Below are 22,082 nucleotides of genomic sequence, written 5' to 3'. Positions count from 1 at the left end.
ATATATATATATATATATATATATATATATATATATTGTGGAAATTTGTAATGCCACCTGGAGAAAAAGTACTCTAAATACTGGAGGTATAAATTTTTACTTAAAGGAAACATTCCTTTATTTTTTAAAAGAAATAAAACTGCATTCATAGATTTTCGAAAATTTCTAGCAACACGTGGGAATCGAACCCGCTTTAATCTGAAAAAAAATGCACCCTGCACTTTTATTGCATCGATCGATAGGGTTAATTATATGAATAAAATCTCTCTCACAAAATTGGTTAATTAAATGAAAAAAAAAACCATGACATCTTAACGTATTTTAATAAAACGAAAAAATGGTAATCTAACTAATTAGTTGCTCGAAATGAGCTACATTTTCTTGGATACACAAATTTAATCTTTTAACGAATTCATTTTGAGTATCTTTTAATAACGTGTTGATAATCTTTTTTTTCTTACTCTATATTACACTATATTATTACTTACACTATTATTACATTACAGTATTAAAAGTGTGATGTAAATCATTCGAATGTGGGAAACCCCTACCTTTGTAGTAGGTAATACATAGCATACGTCGATAAGTAACTGATTGTAGTAAGTACTAAAGTTCCACGTTAACACGTTAACCGCGTCGTTTAATTTACTCTGAAGCTATTATAAATCTACAGTGAAAGTACTTGAACCTAATTAGAGATATTTATGAAACGCTAGTTTGTTAGGAATGTAGACTTTATCCAAGAAGAACTGATCTTAATGTTTGTTATTTATAACTGTGTTTACACGCAGAGTTTATTTACAATTAACTGTCTTCGTAAAACAAACTCTACATTATTTATAATGAAATTATTTTTAGTTTCACGAGCTTCGAAAAATTCGTATCACATATTTTACACTTCCCATATAATCGATGAAACGGCTGAAGCAGTTTTATATGAAAACGAAAAGTTGTTGTTCAATATTTTAAAGTCGTGAAACAAAAATTACTATAATTAGTTAGCAAATATTCAAAAATGTTCAAGCTGGTAAAAACTAACTGCCAAAATCAAACACGCGTGTTCATATTGCTTGGACTTAAATTTAAAAACCCCCGATACAAAACAGTGTACGTTATTTTCAGGTTAGGGTAACTTTCAGGTTAGGTTTGTCTAATTAATTTCGGTGACAATTTTTATTATATGAGTATTTGAGTATATTATCGTGAATGATTAAATATTGTTTCAGAAAACTACAATCGAATAAAGTAATACTTCATGATAATACTGAAGAATATTTTAATAATAAAAATTGCCACCTAAATTAGGTAGAGAAATCTAAACTGAAAATAAACCGTTAGTGTTCTCTACCCAATTTTGGTGGCAATTTTATTATTTAACTATTCTAGAATAACATTAGTAAGTTAATATTCGAGTGTAGCATTTTTGTAAGATACCAAGTGATGGGACAAACAAGTTGTGCGCCTGGTGTTAAGCGACACACCTGTCCATACCAGTTGAAGTGCCACTCAGAGCTTTAAATCGCAAAGATCTGAGGGCATGAGTTAACAAGTCCTATGTGCCTGTAATATCACCAGCACTTGTAACACTTCAAAACCGGAACGCAGTAATGCTCACATTACTGCTATGCTGCAGAAAAAGGTAAGGTAGCAGTACTTGACGAACTCTTTCACAAGAAGCTCTACTACTTCTAAATATTATTTAATATTTGACGACTCGAATACTTAAATAATAAAAAATTGCCATCAAAATTATGTAGAGAACACTAACCTCAAAATGACTCGTGTACTCCAAAAATTATTAAATTATCATCTATTACCAATTTAATGAGCTCACGATCACTTCACAGTGCGACAGAGACTGAGGAGCCGGAAAAGTATTGTCAAATGTGTCGATCCTCTGAGCATTGAGCCGGACTCTGGTTAGTCGGAGCAAGGACAATTTGTTCAGGTGGGGATTTTTGGATGGTTACAAGCTGGACTGTTTGTGCGGTGCGACTCTAACGATCGTCCACCTCATAACGTGCCCTGCGTGCCCTAACCTGCACGCTTGAGGATTTACTGGCGTCTACTAGTGACGCGGTTGGCGGGGCTGAGTTCTGGGCCACAATACTCATAGTATAATTGTATGTCATCGATACGACAAAATGAAGAAGATAGGATTTCCATAATATAACAAATTTCAAGTCGATCCGAGATCCCTAAACTAATTAGAAACAGTCATAATCATCATCATCAGTACTTGATGATCTTTAAACAGCTGAATAGATGTTCATTAAACATTGATAGGGATCATATCGATTAGCCTTCAAATAAAAAAAAACACTTTTCATCACACTTGCCCGTAAACAAACATGCAGGCAAAGTCAACTGTAATATCCTAAATTAAGCACTCCGGCTTTTTCATTATATTACCGCCCTATGGATTTTTTACGTCAAGATTAAGCCAAAAAGTTTTTATGCGCGAAAAATCTTAACGTATGTTTCGCATAATCTTGAAGTATAAAAAACTAAACTTAATTCAACAATATTTTACTAAATTTATTTTGTGAATTCAAATTCTGCAGTATTTGTAGAATCTGGAAATTACTTATTTTATATCTAATACATTCTGGCTGCGTTTGTGTCTTTTATAACATTTTAGTTCGAGTTGTGTTCTCTATTAAGGAATAGCTGGCAATCTGTTTAAAAACAAAAAACGCCATTAGCAAAACCGTAAATGTCGTGTTGTGAAGCGATATTTATTCATACAATAAAGAAATTATCGTTGTATCTATTTTCTCGCAAGTAGTAGTAGTATGTAGTATGGGCGGTAAAAATTACAAATCTCGAGTCATTAAAGCCCTCAGCCTTGGGCTTCGGGCTTTTAACAAACTTTCGTTAGTACCTTCTTCTTCATCGTCCTTAACACACAATATACTATGAAGATCAGCCCATCCGTTTGGGAGGTACGACGCCACCATATAAGAAAATGTATTTATGATACTAACAGAGGCTTCAAAATTATAACTCCCCTCTTTTTACTTCGGGATTGTAAAAAAAACGAAAGATTTACATCTCTATTTGTACAAGATCAAGATCACGTGAAGCTTGACATTTAAAATTTAAAATCAACTCGATGCCGCTTACCATAAGAATGATCCACAATCCAAAGTATAAAGCTTGTTGATTAGCGATTACCTGTTAATAATTGAACACACATATTAATGATATGCCTAATTATTTAAGCAACTAATTAATAAAAACAAAAACAATCAAAACTAATGAATACACTTAACATAATGCCGAAGATATATTTTAAAAGAAATTGTTGTAATATCAATAAACTACTGAGTTAACCGTGACTATAGGACCGGTAAAGGGCCCGAAACGTTGATTTGAAAAAACAAATATACGCGATTTAAATCCGGGAAAATAGTTTTATTTCCTATGTATAACAATCGCGAAAACCGAAGAACTCGATAAGAAAATATTTGGTTAAACGTCGAATTGTCATTTAAGCGTTTATCTAACATTTATTTATTTATTTTATAGATAAGGTACACAGTGGTCCCTTAGATAACAGTGTAACTTTTCATTAGTATTGTACTTATATTTCTACCTATTACAGACGTGTTACGGCATTTAATGTAATAAAATAATAATAAGCAACAAAAAGAACAACAACAAACTTTTGAAATTATTGGGGAAGCCATTCGAAAATGTTATTTTTGAAAACATTAGGGGAAGAATGAAAAATGTCTATATAATGTCTATAATAATAACTAATTTAATACTAACATTTTTCTTCAGTGAATTTAGTAAACACCGGTCGTCTTTTGACAGAATCACTTCATTCAGAATATTAAAATAGATGAAATAAAATTGAAACCGATTTTTTAATCGATATTAATAAATACACTTTATATAGTCAATTTTTCAAATTATTTTTCTGTAACAAACTAAGGACAGTCAACAACAAGTTTTTACAAATTTTGACGATTTTTATTCCTCGTATTAATGTCATGTCTGTCACTGTTATTCATAGTAAAAAATACTATTCTTCTTAACATAAATTACATTTTCATAAATGTACTGTGACGTTAGCGTAAGAATGTTATTCTCCTTAAACTTATCTCTCAAAGACAATCAGGGACCCAAATTGTAAATTGCCCTAACCGTACATTTCTGCAGGACAAAGAATCTATTAAATCTATGCTATCAGAGCAATATTATATAGCATTGCACTTTAAAGACTAAATGATTAAAATTGTAATTCCTAAGACCGAAGTTCATTACTACGAATGTTACTTCTGCAAAAGTACATAGACTAAAAAATGTTGTTAAGACAAGATTACATATCTTATACAAATAATTTGAAGACACAGTAAGCAACAAGGGTATACTGAAATCTGCATTACCAGAAAAGTCGCGTCGTACAGTCGAAATATTATCAATATAAACCTGCAATAAAAACATGGTAAGTCGCCACTATTCCGACGCTTGCGCAATAGAGAGCATCGATCTTTCTAAGAGATTTCACGATTACGCGTTTATGTATTCGTTCACTTCAACAAGACCAATTAACTTGGATCCACGACATTATTATAGACGCTTCTGTGTTTCTAATATGCTTAGATTCTTGTAGTGATTGTTTTGATAATGGTTTTACAACCATCGGTCAAATTATAATTGCTGGTAAGTAGTGTCAAATTTGTCAATGACGTGACACAACTTGCAAAACTTTGATTATTTAGTGGTATGTTACTTTACTTATTTATCTAACAAAATGTAAACTCATAAATTTGCGTTTGTGTAGAGGCTTTTAACCAAATGTTTTTTTGATTTGTGGTCTTCAAATCTTACATATTCTAATATAGAACATATACTTAACAAATAAACTCCTACTCAGACTACAAACATTAAATTTACCTTGCACCAAACAGTGCTTCGTTTAGACTTTTATAGTTAATCTTTAAGTTGTCTATTACTGTGTATAGCAACGCCATCTACACAAACTTGCATAAACTAAAATAAAGTTAGTGCAGCAACTTGACGCCGTAGAGCGCGTGTTGTTATAGTACAGCTATTCAACGCTAGATGGCGCTTAACCTAGCATGTAATATTACATGAATTATTACCAACCAATATTTACCAAGTATTTGTTTAGTTGCGATAGATTTGATACATTTGGAATTAATAATAAGCAGAATTGGCAACGATTATTTTCTAAACAAAAAATAAAATCGCATCCACATTAATACAGGGACATTATCATTTTTTTTTTATTGAATTCTGTCAGTTTCCCAAAAATATTTTTAGAATTTCAACGCTTTATTCCATTTATTCAAAGTCATTTATCAATCATTCATTATCAATCATTTATTCCATAGGTAAAATTTTTACACTTGAAATAATTGTAAGTCAATGCTTGAAAACGTCATTTTTAAGCTACTTTTTTTAAGCCACTGCTCGTTCACTACGCTAACCTCCCTGAGAAGAACGAGCAAGAAACTCTAGGGATTGCTCTATTCATATAAACTTAAATGCTTTGATAATTGTGTGGAATCTAGACTCTCGTTGTATTTCCATACTTCTTTATCTAAAATATACTCGTCAATTTTGTAATATAACTTTTCAATTAAAATACTTTTAATGTAACTTTTAAACTTGGGCAATAATAATCTTAATATATTCTACGGAATTTTATTGTAAAAACGTATACAGTTCCCCATAAAAAAATCGTTTACCTTAGTTAAACGAAATCGTGGTACCACGCGACCACATTCACGATGCGATACGGCTAACACCGAACTGTCCATATTATTTACTTAGTTTAGACAGTGTTTATAGGTTGTAGGATAATATAACGGGATTTGTGAAAGCAATGGAATGCGAAGGACTCCAAATTGAAGTCGCGTTATAACACCGGTTCCCGTTATAAAGACCACGGATAAACTATTACCGGTTTTTAGTTTTTTAATAATTGTTTATCCAAAGTTCTTCTGCACGGGAATCGGTAGATAATATTTTTAGATGAATAAAGAAGTAGAAATAAAACAGTGTTTTTAACCGACTTCAAAAAAGGAGGTTCTCAATTCCATTGTATGTTTCTTTTTGTGTGTATGTTACGCGATAGCTCTGGTAATTGTGAACCGATTTTCATGATTCTTTTTTTGTTGGAATGAGAGTACCTCCATAATGGTCCCATTTCATTTTGAAGAAAATCATCCACCTTTAAGGATGGCTGATCACGCATGAACATTCATTTTTATAAATAGAGCCTAACCTTTACTTAAGGAGCAATTATTTTAATGGTTTATTTTGCTATGCTCCAATTCAAGGCTTTTTTCTCTCTCAATATACTTTGAGTAGTGAGAACAGATTTTTATTATCTCCTGTGTCAAGTCCCGTACAGTGGCGAACTATTTCAATAAAACTTAGCAAATAGACGTAATTCCACGTACTTTTGAGGTCGGTTTTTTCTATGAAAATAATATAATATAAGATAACATAATATACTCAGATTATGTTATCGCATGTTCTGCATTTATAGACTATTTAAAATATTTGTCCATTTTGAAAATGTAGTTATTGAACTTCTAAATATCTGATGAGGAAGAAAAGTTAGGTGTAAAAATAGTTTAAAATTACATGGAACTCATGGGAATAATTATGACATATCCAGGTTACATACAATTGTTCCACGTGGAACTGAGTACATGGAACTGCTGGGAATGAACGAAATTTACAATGAGAGTTGCAATATTAAATATAATATAAACTCATATTAATATCATTTCGAAAAAAGTAGTTTTACGGTCATGAATAGTGTAGAATGGCAACTGCAATTTGGCAAGTGGACATAATAGCACATTTATAAGCTACCGACGTTTAGCCAATACTAGTCAACTTCTGCATTATATTATATTAGCGGTCGCACTACATTTGCAATCCAATAAATAAGAGAATGTATAATCCTTCACCTATATATTCCTGTCATACTCACTTTTATTACAATTCAACTGCGTGGCCGAATGGTTACCACGCCGGAATGCCACGCAAAGGTCTCAGCTTCTATTCCCGGGTCGGGAGCAATAATAACGCACACATAACGCACGCACATAGCACACACACACACTCAACATAGCCTCGCACTAGGGAAACACTGTGTCGCGGGTGCCATGGACACACATAGACAACCGCAAATTATATCCCAATTTTTTATATAATTATAAAAAAAATATAATTTTATAATTAGGGTGTAAATATTTGTATGGCCTACATTCATATGTCTAGTGAGTTTGGGTGTCATTTGTGGTTGTCTATACATATATGTGTGTCCATGGCACCCGCGACACAGGATTTCCCTAGTGTGGGGCTATATTGAGTGTGTGTGTTATTATTAATCATTGAAACATATTGTAGTGTTAAATGGAAACCGTACCTCTCTTGATTAATTGCCAGTTACTAAATAAAAATAGAGCAAAATAAAAAAAATGCAATTAGGACGAAGGAAAATCGTCTGTGTTGTAAATTGTTCTAAAAACAAAACATCCGACTTTCGTTTCATGCAGCTGAAGAGGGAGCAGAGGAAAAATTCCTAATCTTCGATTTGATTTTAGAAGGGTATATCCACTTTAAAGTTAAAAATAAAATATTGTATGAATAACTACACGATATATTCAAGCATAGACATTAATCAGAAACATAAAACAATAAAGTTTCCTCTATAGATAAAAACCACGAAATGACCTCTAATCTTCACATTTTTTCGATTCATCCTCGAAATGCTACAGGTTATTAGGACAAAAATTAGATAATTAATTATATTTATGCGTGATCGACAACTGTCACTACGGATTTTATTTTAATCCCTTTAGTTTTAGAGTTATTCCGCTAAAACGAATTTGGTACTTTTAATGAGCAAAATTCAACATCTCATGCCGCATGTCACGCGAACTTCAGGCATATATTTGTTTCACAAATTTGGGCGGAGCAAACGTCAAAACTTTCTTGGCATGAGAGCTCTGAAAGTACACGTCGTTTTAAAGAATCTGGAACCTTCCGTACCACTTGTAAGAAGTTTTGATAATACTATCAAAACGTTCTCACAATGTCTTCCGTAATATCGTGTATATTAAAATGTGCATAATATGTGAACTGATTCAAACTCAGGACAATATTATTCCTATGATCACGTAAACGTCGTGTACATTATAATGAAAACATTGCATTCAAATTTAGCGCTATATATGCTGTACGGCTTTAGGGTATCTAGAAATAGGAACTTAAAAAATTATTTAATAGTTCCCTGTGAGATGTTTCCGGATCTAAATTGCGTACATTTGTTTTTTCAAACAAATTACCGATTGAATCCTAATCTCAACCGTGAAAACCGAAAAAAAAATTTTAATCCTAAATGTAACAATCGATATTTACCTAAGAACTCGATATTTTTTATTAGCAGTATAGGTCCTTGTGAAAGAGTTCGTCCAAGATAATAGTGCCACCTTACCTATTTCTGTGTACTGTGTTCCGGTTTTGAAGGGTAGGGGTGCTGGTGAAATTATAGGCAAATGGCACTTGTCAACTTATGTCTCAGGGTCACGGGCGCAGTGGCAGCGTCCCTCAGATCTTTGTGATTTAAAGCTGTGAGTGGCACTGCAACTGTTACGGACAGCGCTGTCGCTTACTCCCAGAATTATTCGTCCCATCACTACGTTTCATAAAAAAACAACATAATTACAAAATAACATAATTATTTTTAATGCACATGAGGCGTTTTGCGCTTTTCCCATTGTAATTTGCTGAGTCTTACTGCCTCCGTGGCCGAACGAGGTACCGGGGTATCAGAATGGTAATTCTGGTCTGCCACGCAGAGGTCCCAAGGTCGATTCCCGCACCGCAAGAAATATTTGTATGGCCTACATTTATTTCTCTCGTGAGTATGAGTGTAATTTGTGATTGTCTATATGAGTGTCATAACACCGCGATACAGGGCTTCCCTTATGCGGGGCTATGAGTGTATGCGGTATTTATTTATTTAAAACTGATGCTGATTTGTCCCACTATTACCAATGACACAATACACTAGTGCTGCGCTCGGGTTCACTTTAATAAAATGTAAATAGAGCGATTTAGTGAAAATGATTTTAAAACCGAATAGAATCAATTTCGCCGAAGAAAGTAAAAGTAATGACATACCTGGCGGTGGTCACGTAGACCACTTTTGAGAAAATAAATGACATTCTGAATTCCGAGTCTAAGTTTTAAAAGTTAAATAAAATTAAATAATCTTCTTGTGTGTAGTGTAAAAGTTACCCGAAACACGTTCAACTGGAAATATAAAGCCACTTTATTCATATTTGGCCAGTGTGTTGGCCTATAGGTGGAACTGGCTTAACTTAAAATACTGCGGACGTTGATGGGTTTAAAGCGTAGCTCTAAATAATAACCGTACCCAGAGCGTATAACATGTATCTAAGAACAAAGAGCAACACAAATTAATAGAATAACAAAATGAGTACAAAGTACAAAAGCCCATAAGAAAAACAAAAATCGGAACAATGAAATGCACCTGATCAAAAAAGATTCCCCACCAAACAGACAGCACAATTTTTTTTCCAAATGGATACTAATGTCAAAATAAATGACGACAGCAGATCTTTAATAAAGGTCACTACTTTCTCTCGCTCCCACACGCCTCGAGTGAAAGAGACAAGCTGTGCGAAAAGAAACCACTGACCAGTTTGTTTCCAAATAGAACATAGGTGCTGTATTACAATAAAACAAACGAAAATCTGTTTAATTTTTTTTTTTAAATTGGCCTTGAAAAACAATAATTGGAACAGAAATTGACTCTCCCAAGCACAGTGGCCAGTGTGCCGGCATTCGCTGCAGACCAACAACGACTGTGGACGCGTTCGAAAGTTGCATCCGTCACCGTCGCGAGATATTTGTATTGCTTTCCATCGAACAAAAACAATTTAAAAAACGCATTTCTTTCAAAATTTTGTTTAAATTGTATTGATAATTTTTGTGGATCAGTGACAATTTTTGATAAGTTCAAAAATAAAAGTCAAGCGAACATTCGTTTCCGCTTTGAGTGAAGGGTAAAGAGATTGAGTGAAACGAAAGTGAATTATTAGAATAGTGGTCAATTCGAATTTAGTGATCTCTTGTGTTAAATTGTGAGAGTGCATAAACCTGTTTTGGATACTTTCCGATGTAACAATGGCTCCAAGGTAATTATGGGTGACTGGTAACTCTACGCGCATCATTTGACCCTAAGAACTTTGTGGCATTCAATCTTTCTCAAAAGAAAACGTTCTCACGTTTTTGCATATCTCTAAAAATTTAGGCAATAACACAAGCCTGTTGAATCAAATGCGAAAACTCTGCTATCCAATACGACGTGATCTCACCTCGTCTACAATATTTAGTAAGATAGTGTTTAAAACCACAAGTGACAATTTATTTAATTTCATACTTGCATCGAGGTAATATATGCCTTAACGCGTTCCAGACACGTATAGAATTAATCGAAACTTTCAAAATATGTATATTGCGTAGTACATAGCGTATGCAATATAGAGTTACATAAAAATTTAAAACTCATGTGAATATTAATAAAGACTAAAAAAATGGAATTGAAGGTAAATCAAAGGCCTGAACTGAAATAATAAACATTTATACAGTCGTAAATAGTCTGTGACTAGTACTTATCGCTTTACAAGATATTTCCACGTCTTTGAGTCAACATTCACCAACAACCATTATCCTAAGAAAATACACATATTGCCTATACACAATTGCTAATTTTCTCTTGCTATCTAATATTTCTTTACTAAAATATATTGCAGTTTACAAAAAATTACACTGTATTTACCTATAACTTTGTGTCCATTTCTATATTAAATGTTTGAAACTATTGGTTTTCAATGACTAATTAAATAAATAAATTACCGTCCAAGTCATTCTGAAAGATTAACTTCTTCCAAATCGTCATTGTTTTTTTTTTAAAGAAAAGAGGAACGGAACAACGTAAAACCAGTTAATTGCCACTCAAAATGCAGATCACAAGTTAGCCAGCTTTTCAGCCTATAGACGCAGATCTTTTGACATATAAGGTACTTGGAAATAAATAAAGCAACTAGTTTCCAAACTTTATGCCAAAAAGTAAAGAAGAACCAATGTTCATCAGGGTTTTTGAACTTTTTTATTTCTTGTTCATTAATTTGAAACGGGATACTACTTTATTCTCTATAACGCCTATCATAATTCTCGAACCTTCTAGTACATTCTAGTGCGTGATGTGCATTGGGTTTGTAATCTAAAACTTACTCTTTAAATTTAAACTGTCTTATCTGATGATAATAATAATGAAGTTCCTAAATGACGAAACGTTAATAAGATTTGTAAGTAGATGTTTTTTAAACGTGTGAAAATCTTGAACAGTCGAAATTTAGAATCTTAAGCAACGCGAGTTAGAAATTATGCGAATAACGCGCTAGAAGCCAATGAAGAAACCTTATTACGAAAACTGCAAATGAATTTGCTTGTATGACATTCGGTGATGTGACGTAACGTTTTAAAATCGTGTGGACATACTGAATTTTAAACATAAACATTGTCATGTGAGCGCCTTTTGGTCTTCAAGTTTAATTATCTACCATCGCGAAGCATTAAATTGCAATCATCGTTAAAGCTACTGGCAATGCAATCATCTTTGCAGATATATTTTATTTTGTCAGCTAAATGGCAATCTATGAAACGAGAAGATCCTATAAACTAATAGCAAACAGCCGAGAGTCTTAAACACATGCTTATATTATAGATTTAACCGTTCGGTTCCCCCTCGCCACACTAGTCCGGCCGGATTCCAATCAAAGTCTATTTCTACACTTTTACTAGATGCTCTCATTTTATCTTTTCTGTCTTATTTCTGTTACTGACACTTTAGACATTCACTGTACTCGTCAACGCTAATCGAGTTGCTTTTTTTCCATCTTTGATACGATGATAGTAAATTTATTAGTTATTTTAAATCTCTGTTACACTAAAAGAAACGGTATTGCAGAAACTGACAGTACATCCGAGAAATAAATTATTTTAGAGAAGAATAATGTTGATTCAAAATCTTTACAATGGATCATATACATATATTTCAAATAGCGTTTTGGTGTCAGACACGGAAGCTATAAAACCTCAGACCGCAAAAAGTGCAATGATCCAAAAACCTCAACAGGAACGCTAGAACAATACACGAAGGCACTAAATGTCAGTACAGTTATTTATTGCACTCGACGAGGAACTCTCTTGCACAACTGCACTTTCTTTATCTTTAGAATAGACATTTTTTGAAATTTATAAATCATTGGCTTTTCTTTCCCTCTCTTAATAATTACCTTAACTTCTGGCCTTTCTAAACAGCATTTATTACGAAAATATAATAGCCAATGCAGCAGCAGCAGAGCTCCTTGTGAAAGAGTTCGTCCAGAGTAGTACGGTGGCAACCGTACCTATTTCTGCAACCAAGCAGTATTATGATCAATACTGCCTTCCGGTTTTTGAGGGTAAATGGGTGCTGGTGAGTCAACAGGCACATGGGATTTGTCAACTTTATGACCTTTACAATTTAAAGCCTTAAATACAACTGTTTTGTGTAGACGTGTCGGTTAAACTAGACGCACGACTAGTTATTGACATGACAAAAACATTCTACAATCGTCTCAATGTTTGGATGTTCCCGATAAATATATCATAAATGCACAGATCTAGCGCATAACATACATAGTATTTATTACATTGTTTAGAAATATACTTCAAACCACTAAACATTACACACCTGATAAGACGAAAGCGATCAAAGCACATAGAATCTTATCATGTGAAATCTTCAAACAAGACAGAGACTATAATCATAATAATAATGGTAAAACGAATCAAATTAGCACTAGATGGTGTCAAGTACATCAATAAAGATGATCACGCGCCATTAAACATCTTGTAACGAGGAAAGATTTTCAGAAATTTGTTATTATATATTTTTAAACTAAATGATAATTTGGAAATGATAAATGATATTTTAATTGAATTTTTTAGCGTTGAAATTGCTAATATTTGTTTTTTTTTTTGCCAACAAATCCACGTCTGTCATCAATAGCACTAAGGAACAGTTTCCAAAGGACAACATAACGCAAATAACCGTCGATGGAAAAAATATTACAAATCCCAACCAGATAGCACAAAACTTTAATAATTATTTCATAGATCAGGTGCAACCTATAAATTATTGCTCACATGAAGGTATAAAATATTGTAAATTTAATGGCTATAAATCGATTTTCTTAAGACCTGTTAAGCCGGAAGAAGTCCGTAAAATAATAAGAGACTTAAAGAGTACAAACAGTACAGGTTACGATGAATTAAGTACAAACATAATTAAAATTGTGTCTGATATAATTTCACCAATGCTAAGTCACATAATCAACTTATGCCTCGAGCAGGGTACATTCCCATCTAAACTTAAAACCACCATAATTAAACCACTTTATAAAAAAGGTCAAAGTGACATTATGAAAAATTATAGACCTGTAGCTTTGATACCAATATTTTCGAAGATTGTTGAAAAAGTGATTTTTAATAGTATTTATAATTATTTTGAAATAAATGACATATTTTGTAACGAACAAAAGGGTTTTCGCAAAAATAAATCCATCGAACTTGCAATTTATGAATTTTTGAATATTATTTATAGTAGAATGGACATGAGACAACCAGTAATGGCACTATATATGGACATGTCAAAAGCTTTTGACTATGTGAATCACAACATATTATTACAAAAATTAGAAATTTATGGTATACGCGGTAATACTCTAGAATTAATAAAATCATATCTGAGCAATAGAACACAAATAACACAAATTAGTAGAATTTCTTTAAAAACAAAAATCGAAGGTACGTACGAATCTTCTCCAAGAACTGTGAAGTACGGAGTGCCGCAGGGCAGTATACTCGCCCCATTGCTATTTATTATTTATATTAATGATATGCCTACATCGATTCCAAATCATATGACTTTATTCGCTGACGATTGTACTATTATATTTGAGAATGAAAATGAAATATATGACTCCCTAGTAAATGTAATGACATGGCTAAAATCGAATAATTTATTACTAAATTTTGACAAAACAATGATTATGAATTTCAAGCAGAGAGGCGACAACTCTCTGACAAACAGAATAATTTATAACAACCATATCATAGATGAAACACAAGAGACCAAATTCCTGGGAATCTACATAAATAGGAAAATGCAATGGGAAAAGCAACTTCAAGTAATATGTAACAAACTATCGAAGCAATCATATGCTCTTTTTAAATTGTCTAAGGTGGTTAATAAAAACGCTTTACTTGTGGTTTACCACAGTTACGTAGCTGCAACACTCAGATATGGAATCTTATTTTGGGGTAACGCAAGTAATATCATACAAGTTTTTCGAGCTCAAAAGAGATGTATAAGGGCAATTTGTGGCCTAAAACAGACCGACAGTTGTAAAAATTATTTCAAAGAGTTAAAAATTCTGACTTTGCCATCCATGTATATTTATGAAACCGCCTTATTTATACGACATCACCCGGACCTTTTTCCCTTGGCCACACGAGCACGTCGTCTAGGCCAGCTACGCCAAAGAATTTGTAGAACTGCATTGCTTCAAAAAAGCATGTTCGTAATGGCACCTAAAATCTATAATAAATTGCCATTACAGATCAGGCAGAGTGACACTTTCGACGAATTTAAACGCAAATTATTTAACTATCTTGTTGAAAAAACATTCTACTCCCTGGAGGAATTTTTGTAATTTTATTATTTATAAAAGACATGACTGTGTATTGTAATTGATGACGTATTTTAATTTATTAACATTTGTTTAATTGTATCACTTTATTTTTAAATTTAGGATTACCTTGGTTTAATTTAATAATGTATAATTAGTTGGTCAATGTAATGTGATTTTTATTAATAATGTTTCTTTGAGACTCTACATTTCGTATGCCTTGATGGTACGTCATGGAGATCAATATTTTAAACGTTAACATCTGTACTGTTATACCCATGATGACGAATAAAATGATTTGATTTGATTTGATTTGATTTGATTCGTCTTACCATGAAAACATTTCAGTCCGCTAAGAACATGGGACCAGTAAAAGGTCCGAAATGATGATTTGTTTATAACAAATAGACGCAATTTAGATTGGAAAAAGGCCTCATTTCCGATGTGTAACAATCGCGAAAACCGAATAATTGTATAAATGCTAATTTACTAATAGTCAACGAATTTCATAACTACGTAATAAACTAAGTGACTTTTCAAGTTAAGCTATTTAGCGGCTATGACAATAACTAACAGGATACTTCAAGTAAACCTAACATACATTGAAGACGTAGACTTGGAAAATATCTGAATCTTCATTGGTCTTCCAGTCTTTACTGTATAACGACAACCACAAAACAAGCACATAAACTTCAAGAATAACTGCTTTTTGTAGGCAATATTTTTAAGATACGCTAAGTGACCAGTCATCCTGGACTGAAATAAAAAATACAAATAAAAAAATTAGGACACCTTCATCGTTCATCATCAACCCATTTACCTCCCACTGCTGAGTGCAGATCTCCTCTCAGACTGCCACGTTGACCTAATGACTTGACCTATAAATTCACTTTTTCCGAGGGTTATCAACCTTCTTCGACCTGTAGGTTTCATCGTGATGCTATCCCTCACCGAAAAACTTATGATAAATTTCAAATTAATTTTGCACATAAATTCCGAGAAACTTACAGGTGCGAGCCCGGATTGAAGAGGTTACCACCTCACCTGGTCAAACCACTAGGCTATCACGTCACCACAAGACACATTAAGGTGCGTATAGATTTGACGAATGCGCAGCGAACACGCTGCGTATGCGCTGCGCGTGGGCTTCTCGCATACTGCACGCATGCTGCATGCGTGCAATTAAATACATGTTAATATATGTGGTGCACGAGCGGTGCATTGACGGTACGCGCACAGATCGCACAACGTAATGCTCGTGTGCAGCTCGCGAGCCTTTCGCAAACAGGCGCATTTGCTGCGCATTCGCCAAATCTGTACGCACCCTTAACTTACAGTATAAATTACACCAAATTATTAATCATCTATATATCCATCTATACATATATGTACATATCCATAATTTTTACTCAGCTAATTCAGTGCATTAAGAGTAATTGATTTGTAAGCATATTGATTGTTGTAACGACACAGATGCGCAAGAGGGTCATTCGTGTTTGTCCTTCAGAAAAATGACCTAAGAGGTACTGTGGTAATGCTAATCATTAAATTATTGAGGTAAAATCACCGTGCACTTTAGAATGAGCTTCATTCCAAAATCAAATTACATGTATGAATAATCATAAAATTATTGACCAAATGTCGAATCAAGAGGTTGAATCATAGGTCGAGATCAAGTAGTTGACGTACTAATTCTTTAGAATTTTTTTCTAAAATTAGTTGTTGTCTGAATTACAATACTTTTAATGCAAGCTCAATTTCATAATCAATGTGAGCATTTCGTCAATCAATCTCTTATCTCAAAACGATGACACTACACAACAGATCGCACTACGTAATGCACGTGTGCATCTCGCGGCGAATCAGTACGCACCCTTACAAATCGACACATAAAAGTTATTTTGAAATTAATGTATTTGAACTTTAGAACGTGAAAATGTAATCAGTGTTTTCCATTAGGATGTTTTGTGTAATTTTTAACGATATCAAACAGTCACACAATACTTATTTGTGATCTAATAATGAAATTAAACTATTTTCACGGATCGTTTTTTATAACATCAAGTCACGGGACGAACAAGTCGTGAGCCTAATGGTAAGCTACACGCCTGTCCATAACAGTTGCAGTGCCACTCAGAGCTTTAAAACCGCAAAGGTCTGAGGGGCACAGCCACTACGCCCGTCACCCTGAGACATAAGTTGACAAGTCTCTTCAAAACCGGAACACAGTAATGCTGGTATTACTGTTTGGCGGCAGAAATACGTAAGGTGGCAGTACTTCTCTAGACGAACTCTTTGACAAGGAGTTCTACTGCTACTAAAATAAATCTTCATTTCATAAATAAGCAATTTACATTTGAAATGGTCATATTGGTTAAACTAAAACTCTACTGCTACTGATCTAAGTGGTTGTACAAGACCCGAAACGTTGCTTTGTTTGAATTATAAAAAAAAATGGAATTACATATATTTGCCAAGTTTTATTGAAATCGGTTACCGGAAAGTACGCGGATTCAGCCCCTAGTTTGCCACCGTTAGAGGTGAAATATTTTCTTCAATTTTAAATGAGTGCAAGTGTCGATCACTGGGGTAACTCTTCCCAAAAAAAAAAAAACTATCAAAATCGGTTCATCAATGCTCAAATGAGTTATCGGGTAACATACATACAAAAAAATGTGCATACAAATCTGACGAACGTGTCGCGAATGTGATGCGCGTACGCTGTACGGGTGTAGTTAAGTGTGCCTATTAAACAGGAATAAAAACATACAACCAATTACAGGTTTCCGCTATACAAAACAAAGTACTGTAAAAGTAAAATTTTATAGCGAATCTCCTTAATAAACATAAAATTATATTTTAGGAAATACAGTCAGTTTATCGACGGCCTCCGTGGTCGAGTGGCTTGCATATCGGTTTTCATGGTGTCGCCATCTCTGAGGTCCCGTGTTCGATTCTACCGGGTGAATGTAGAAAAAATAACTTTTCTATTATTGTCTCGGGTCTGGGTGTTTGTGGTACCGACGTTTTTTCCGATTTCCATTACACATATATTTTTATAACGCACACGCGCATAGCCCCGCACTAGGGCAACCCTGTATTGCGGTTGCCATGGACATACACAGACAACCACAAATTACACCCAAACTCACGAGTGAAATAAATGTAGGCCATACAAATATTTCTCCCGGCTGTATCGAACCTGGGACCTCTGCGTGACAGTCCAGCACGGTAACCGTTCGGCCACGTAGGCAGTTATCTCCTTTAGATACTAGGGGATCAGAGCAACGTATGTTATGTTGAGACAACATGACATATGTATTTATTTATCATATGTATGTTTAAGAGTATTGCATGATTTGAAGTCAACGATTTCATATTTCCTGTCACAACGAAGTGTCTTTATATACGTTTTGAAACAGTAAATAGCCACTTTATAACCGACAATGCTACGATCATAAATTATCATACATCATAGTTATGTAGTTACGTAGTAAATTCACCACATCCCATAAATCTTTCCGGCTTGTCAAATCTAAAAAGTTAAAAAGGTTTGTTAATAAGCATCATTGCCCCGACGCCCTGAAGAAACACAAAACCTGGTCACACCTAAAGTACACATAACCTTAAATAATAATAAACATAATAAAATCTTGAAAACCCTGTAAATAAAATTTGCGAAAGCAAAACCACAAGGAAAGCAGTAATGTTTCACAACAAGTGATGGCAACAAAGGAAATTACAATGGTAGCATAGTAATTTACCTCAAGATTGCATTTTTCTTTGTCACTATTCCTGTAATTTCTTTAATCTGCCATTTCCTGCGGGTGTTCACTTGAAAAATTTCAATTGTGTTTTTTTTACAATACCAAGTGACGAACAAGTTATGGACCTGGTGGTAAGCGACACGTCTGTCCATAACAGTTGCAGAGTCACTCATAGCTTTAAAACGTAAAGATCGGAGGGGCACTGCCGCTGCGTCCGTCACCCTGAGACACAAATTGACAAGTCTCATGTGCCTGTAATTTCACCAGCACCCTTACCCTTCAAAATCGGAACGCAGTAATGCTCACATTACTGCTTGGCGGCAGAAATAGGTAAGGTGGCAGTACTTCTCTGGACGAACTCTTTCACAAGGAGCTCTACTGCTACTAAAGTTGTGTTTCTCTAACACCCTGTTTAGAATCTATTATAATTCAGAATTTGCAATAATACTTTCAAACTTTGCATATACACAATTGTTTTATAAAAATAAATTAATATGACATCATTGTTCATTTTTTGTTGTACAATTAAGAACATATTTGCTTTCTTTCATTTCTTGACACCCATCTAACTTACCGTTCAGTCATAAGGTCACGCAACAGTTCACACTTAGCCTTTGATGCAACCCACCCAAAATAAGAATGTAGAAAATGACATAAGCAATTATACCACTTGCCACCTGTAGGTGTCTTGTGCAATGTCGCTAAACTGAACGTGTCAATAGAAATTCAAAATGGGCACCATAATTCGAAGTTACGCCACTCACTGCGCTAGCCTGACGACTGCACAGTAAATTGTACTGAATAGTAATCACGATTCATAGGACATAAAATTATTAAACGAAACAAAAGTGAATACCGTGATGGTGGTGGATAACGATCACGGCACAAACTTCATTGACACTTTTTGAAACTAGACAAAGAAGCACAATAAATGGGTGGATCACGTGCCTAGAGTGTCGGAACAAATTAGGTTACAAAGGTCAAAAATTGCAGAGTGACAAACGATGGGTGGCATTCTCTGCATCCTTCAGGTCGTCACTAAATAGTAAGTACTTAACAGTTGAAGGAGAATAAAGATTACGTTTTAAGATTTCCCTGTCGATGGCAATATCGAATTTCGTAGATATTTTAATAACTCTGAGTGGATACGTCTAGTTACGATTTGTCAGTGCAAGAACCAAGGAACCTAGACAAAAATCCTCTACGGTTACTTACACAAAAAGCCTTAACACCTTGTTCCTAAACTAAAGACTAGTTATACTGTTAAGTCATATATACCGGTTTGCAGACAAGACAAAACGAGTAAGTCCTCAGCTTTCACCAACATGGAAGGAGAGTCTAAAAGTAATTAATCACTACCTCTATTCAAATATTATTTAAAACCTTATTACCACATCGTAAGAATGTATAAAGTTTAAACGGAGTGCAAATTGAAATTTGGCATGAATGTTAATTAGTTGGTAGTTGATTTAGACACGTAATCAACTATTGAATTGTCAACCGTAACTATAGGTGCATTCGTAATAAGAGTGCTAGTCCAGAAATCTGACTTCGTACAAGAGTTCATAATATATATCAGATGTACCGACAAAAATACCCTAAATATGTAAATTGGTACAAGTTCCAGGAACATGACCTTTTAAATTACAAAACATGTTACATTTAGTAGGCGTTTAATGCTGTTAGTACTCTTTCTTAAGATGTTTTATTAAGATGGAAAGTAAAGGGATAATAAAATCGAAAAATAATCCAATTTCCAAATAAAATAAAAGAAAAAATGCACGCAATAACCAAATTAAAGTCACCGATTGCTTCTAGCCTACTTTGCCACGATATTGAATTCAAAACTCGAATCCACATGATGACGTGACCAAGACCACGTAGATCACCTATGTGTATAGAGAATCAATTATAAAATGATGTCACCAACTAAATATAGGGAACGCTGGTAAAGGAGACCGATGATGAAACAAGAAGACGTAATGTTAAAGTTATACAATGTAACTTTCAAAAGGACTTGTAAATGCGAAACGTCGTTAAGGAATGGTCAGAAGAATAAGCCAAGCAATAACTGCATGGAATGAAAGAACCTAATGCAGTAACAGAAACTTAAATAATTCTTATAGATTTTGAAACATTTCAAATTAGAAATTAAGATGCCAACATTGTTTATCCAAAAACATGCCATGCCATGCAAGGCGCGCAAATGATTCAAGTCACGGAGTTTGCCATTACAGTATTAGTACACCAATAAATAAATTTGCTTTGTTCTTCCTAACGTTTAGTTTAGGGCTTTCATTCCGAGAATCTCAGTCTCGAAAATTTCGAGAGTCTCGATAATTTTTTGGCGTTAGCGAGAATCCAGACTAACGTTTTCAGTCTCGGGGATATCGAGATTTTTAATACTTAAGTCATTTAATTAAAAAGTATTATAAATCCACTACACCATCAATTACTTTTTATTGTGGCCACATATGAACATGGCAATACAATAGAGTGCAGCTTAGTATAATTGGATTGGAGTGGATTGAAAAACAGTTGTAATAAAATCAGGTCCTCTATCTGAAACTGTAATAAACGCCCTTTGTTTCGGTGTACCTACTATTAAAAAGAAAATTTACTTTTCATAAACAATTGTTCATTAAATTTATCTTTAATATAGAACTTAATTGGAATGTCTTCTTTTGACTGCCTAATGCCTAGTCTATAAGTATCGAAACCTACTTTAAAAAACAGTCTCGAAAGTCTCGTTTTTCCCGAGATTTTCGAGATCGTGCCGAGCCTCTATATTTTTTCCGGGACGTAGAAATGCAGCGAGACTGAAAGCCCTAATTGAGTTAAATGATTATTGGAGTAAAAATATTCTGACTCCTTGATTTGAAAAACAAAAATATGGACATAATTTACTTACCAGAAAACTAAAGAAATAATTACGTTAATTTGTAATGTCCATAATAGCACGCAATCAACAAACTCAGTGGAAGATATAATTAGCATTCACGTTCTCAAAACCATTGATGCTAATTAATAATTAAGTAGTTAATCACTTCAAAATTTTATTGGATTTAGTCATGCTATGAGAAGTAATGGCTTAGTCAGAGATAAAGAATATCTTCTCTAACTCAGGATTCCAATTAAAATCAATTAAGTACATTGTTACTCTCTTTCGGGCTTCTGTCAATCTGACATTCTTCTCGCTTTACTTCTTAACTATTGCATTCAATTAATTGTCTTGTGCACCAAGTGTACAATATAAGGGTCTACGGTACAATATAAGGGTACAATATAAGAGTCTACAACAAGATTTGATCTAATAGGTGCATCGTATATGCTGAAAAATCATTTGTCAGGCATCTTTAAATAGTGAAAACTATTTCAAAGTGCAAATTTACTGAAACACAACGCGAGATGGTAGATACAAAATTTTGAAATGTTTATAAAGTACTTAACATAAAAAATCAAGCGCGCAATAGCTACACTCACACTGAGG

The 22,082-nt window shown here is 33.9% G+C and overlaps 1 protein-coding gene across 1 annotated transcript in view; it reads left to right on the top strand.

Annotated features, from left to right (window-relative positions):
* The window catches only part of LOC113226021, a 62,762-nt gene that overhangs the window by 22,711 nt on the left and 17,969 nt on the right, over positions 1-22,082 (top strand). The gene's annotated exons all lie outside the window — the stretch shown is intronic.

This window comes from Hyposmocoma kahamanoa, unplaced genomic scaffold (genome assembly GCF_003589595.1).
Source record: "Hyposmocoma kahamanoa isolate Upper Pololo Valley unplaced genomic scaffold, ASM358959v1 180, whole genome shotgun sequence".
Taxonomy (NCBI): domain Eukaryota; kingdom Metazoa; phylum Arthropoda; class Insecta; order Lepidoptera; family Cosmopterigidae; genus Hyposmocoma; species Hyposmocoma kahamanoa.
This window is presented reverse-complemented; position numbering and strand designations above follow the sequence as displayed.